The sequence below is a fragment of the Arachis ipaensis genome, chromosome B03, assembly GCF_000816755.2.
Source record: "Arachis ipaensis cultivar K30076 chromosome B03, Araip1.1, whole genome shotgun sequence".
NCBI lineage: Eukaryota > Viridiplantae > Streptophyta > Magnoliopsida > Fabales > Fabaceae > Arachis > Arachis ipaensis.
Window position 1 is genome coordinate 4,398,996 of NC_029787.2, and position 4,601 is coordinate 4,403,596.

The following is a 4,601-nucleotide window of genomic DNA, read 5'->3' on the forward strand; positions in this document are numbered from 1 at the left end:
CTATACAATTTTTTTTTTATATTTATTTATATTTTAACAGACTCAGACAGGCTTATTAGGCTATTTTGTGAACCTAGACATGCCTATTAATAGAATCAGGCTTTTAAAATCAGCTTGAACCTGAAACTATTTTATGACAGGCCAAATGCAGGCCACCTGACCTATTTTCACTCCTAATCGCCATCAAGTCAAAAAACACGAAATCGAAATACTTGATTTTTCATATGTGCTAACAACCTATACCCAACTCTTCCAACCTCATTTGTCCCATTAACACCGATGCTCGTCAATATTAAACTCTTCAACTCAAAAACTTAATCTTCGAGTGCGCAAAAGAATAGGACTATCACACGTCTCAAACACAACCTCATCGTCATTATTTCTCATGTGACAACTAGGATATACACTTACAAAAATATATTCACTACCACTAGACATTTTTACTAAACTTATCAAAAGAACGTAGAAAAAGAAGTGATATGTTTGCGAATAAGGCTAATACTTACATATTCTTTTGTAGCTGGTTGAAATTTATCGTGCTATATTTCATTTAAAGTATAAACGAAATAATTATCCTTTTATCTCTTTTACACTGTTAACAAATTGACTTTGAATGTGTAAATAATATATGTGTAGTCCGCTGTCTTTCACGTATCATGTTTATATCCGTGATACTTATTTAAAAAAATATGTCCTATCTCATTTACAGTATAAATGAGATATATAAAAATACATAAATTTATAAATTATTAATAAATTACCTATTTCAATAAATAAAAAAATTAAATTATTTATTTAAAAAAATTTGCTGTTCACTCGTACCTAGACTTGGTCGCTTTTTAATTTACATATGGATGCATAAAAGGTGCTAGACGCTGATATGGGAGAGGGGTGTGCTAAACATTTTTGTGGTGTCAGTGGAGGAACTAATCGGACCCTGCGAGTTGGGATGGAGGAGCAACTCGGACCCTGCGATATGCGAAAGCCACATGGACCGTCCAATTTGCGTTTAACCAAACGCACGGTCCGATTTCCTCTCACTTGGACACGCGTCGCGCAGGGTTGGCTCGGAGAAGCGGTGCCCTGAAACCAAACGAAGACCAATTTATCTATTCTCACCATCCGAATTAACTCATTCTCACATTTCACTTTCAACATCACTCCCACCTTCTTCTTCTTCCTTTCACCATAGTTCTGAAAGCTACTTGCTTGAAGAAAGAAGAACATGCCAAAAAAAATAAAATTAAAGATGTTGATCGACCTGAGCTTCATATTATTCATTATCTTAGTCATTCTGATTATGTAAGTGTTATTTTTAAATTTTGTAAATTTTTTATATTTATAATTATTATTGTTAGAAATATAATTATTATGATTATTGTTAGAAATGCAAGTTAGAAATATAATTAAATTTTATTATAATTATAATTGGAAAGAACGTGTAAACTTTTTAAAAATTTTTAAATTTTTTTTACTATAACTGTTATGGATGAAGTTAAACGTTTTTGTTATCGTGAGAAATTGTTAGTACTTACTGAATGATTAGTGGAATTATTTTTATTAAAGCACGTTAGGTTTTATTATGATGATATTTAAATTTTGTTAATTGTAATCATCATTATTAGCAAGTTAATTGTTCTTACCGTTGTTAGAAAATAAAGGATACCGGTTAGTAATATTTTTTGATAGTTGAGGAAATAATGTTTCAATGATAGTAAATCAGTAATTACTATTAGATATTATGGTAGATGTTGTAACTTCAGAATTTTGATTAGGAATATTTGCATTGATAATTATTTTCATTAGTTGTTAGTTATGGATAAAATTAAGGTTTAATAATTAATTTTAGAAGTAAGAATAATTAGAGTTAAAAGGATTTAGTAAAATGATTCATGATAGTCATATAGTAATTGTTAATGAGCTGACTACGAATTTGTTATCTTTTTTGTAGAAATTAAGAATGTTGACTTGTAATCACCCAGTTCCTCCGGATTGGTACAACGATAGGGTGGAGGACCTTTTACGACTTACCGGTTTTTATCATGCATCGCAGATTGGGGTAGTGCAGTGTCAGAAAGCATTGGTGAATGCTCTGATCGAATGTTGGCACCCAGAAACACATACGTTTCACCTTCCCATTGGTGAATGTGCCATGACTCTTGAAGATGTGGCTCTAATTCTTGGTCTTCCCACAGATGGTCTTCCAGTCACAGGGATGACAATGAGTAGTTTTGAAGCATTGGAGGCGGAGTGTTTGATTCAATTTGGAGTTGTACCGCGTAAGTCGGACTGTAGACGTAGCTGCATAAAACTTACCTGGTTGCAGGATCTAAAAGAAAATTTAGAGTTGACTGATGATATCAGTATACAGAGGTATGTGAGGTGCCATATTATGTTGCTGGTTGGGACGATCTTGTTTGGGGATAAGTCTCGGACAGGTGTGCACTGGAAATTTCTACCCTTGCTACGTGATTTTGTTAGTATTGGACAGTATAGTTGGGGAGCGGCATGCCTAGCACACCTCTACAGGGCGTTATGCAGGGCATCTCGTTTTAACTGCAAGGAAATAGATGGTCCACTAACACTTCTACTCGGTTGGGCTTGGATCCGGCTGCCATATCTATCGCCGCTACCTAGGGAACCCCGCAGTTTTTCGCTAGCAAACAGGTAATAATTTGTTACAATGTACTCGTATCTTGATATTTAAGATTCAGTTAATGCTAGTTGAGCTAATTGAATATATCATATTAGGTGGCGTAACTGGGAGCGTGGTGACCGACGATATAGATATCTGAAGTTAGCTCACTTTAGGAAGGCTTGATGAACTTCGGGAAGGGCAGGTGTGTTTTAATTAAAGAAGTATTAGTTTCCGGTTTAGGGTCTGAGACATAATTATAAAGCATTGTTATTGTTATTGGTATTGTGGATTTCACTGTCACTATTATAATCTTCCCGTACAATATTCCGGTCGGCCTCAGATTGTTCAAACTCAACATACAACTCGATGAACGAGATCTGAGCCCGGTTTTCAATATACATTGAGAGCATCTCTTGCATGCTCGCTTCGTCCGTCACATATTTGGTTTGAAACTGGACGAATCCACCAAACACCTGTACGGGATATCTGTAGAGAATACAGGATATCTTTCTTGCCCTCTCAGAATCAATCTTTTCACAGATCACACTTTTGAGCTCTTCAAATGAGATGATAAAAGGAATAACAACATCTAGCGAATTTTCACAAATAAATTTTACTCCTTCAGATGTTTGTAGTAAAATCTGACCAAAATAATACACTTTTAGTAACACTCTATCACTCATTTCTGTGAATCACCAAAAAAAGCATAGAAATAGCTACTAGATTTTCAACTTTAAAACAGCAAGTAATAAAGAAACGAGAAAGAAGAAACAGAAGACGCAGCCGTTCAAGTTCGGGAAGAAGACGCGAATAATTGATGAGTTCACTTCCCACTTTTATATAGACCACTTAAACGAACTCGCACCCTTCGACTAGGTTAACATGATTAAAAAAATATTAAGAAATGAAATCGGACCATGCGATTTCAGCTCTCAGTTCACCAAAACAATTTCCATATGCACTCAAAACGGAGGGTCCGAGTTCTTTTCAAAATCAAAGCATGGAACTCAGACCATGCGACTTGTACTACATTGCATATTAAAAAACCACGTTAAGGTAACATGGAGGGTCTGATTTAGAGCACCCCAAATTTTATTTCTCATTAGCATACAAATCGGACCGTGCGATTTGATATGCAAAATTCATAAACAAAGAAAACGCACGGTCCGAGTTCTTCTCCGTGACACTGCCAAAAAGCTGTCCCACATATACGTCTAGTCCCCCATGCTTCCATATCCAAGAAAAGCACACATATAGGTTCGATTTCGATAAAATTGAGCCAGACTTGGTAATTATGATTTGAGGCTATTTAAAAAAAAAATAGAAAAAAATTGTGTGTAATTTATCATTATGAATAATTGGTGTGTTTTTTTTATATGGATTTATTTTTTTTAATTTTAAGTAACAAATCGGACCCTCATATTTAAAGAAATAGAGAAATCTAAGGGTTAGATTTTATAGTGCACAAATCAAAAGGTTCGATTTATGTTAAAATAAATTTTTTTTTCTATGATGAAGCAAATCGAAAAGTCCGATTTAAACCTTTAAAAATTTTTTAAAATTAAAATACAAATCAAAATACAAATCCTTAGATTTGTATAGTTAAAAAAATTTAAAATAATCTCAAATTTGAGTATTTAATAAAAAAATAAAAGTCACAAATCTGATTCTTAGATTTGTGTTCTCCTTATAAAAAAAATACATAAAACTGTCCACATTATTTAAAACGACATTAGGAGTCCAATAACAAAAATAAAAAACGACGATTTGATATACTCGGAGCTAAAAAATAAATTGATAAAATCACAAATGAATATATTTTAATCAACTTGGGTCAAATTAAAGTAGTTAGCTAATTTATTTATTTAAACAATAATTAAAATTTTAAATTTTATTTTGTATATATATTAATTTATTGATTAATAACAAATTTTTAAATAAAATATAAATTTAGAATAAACTG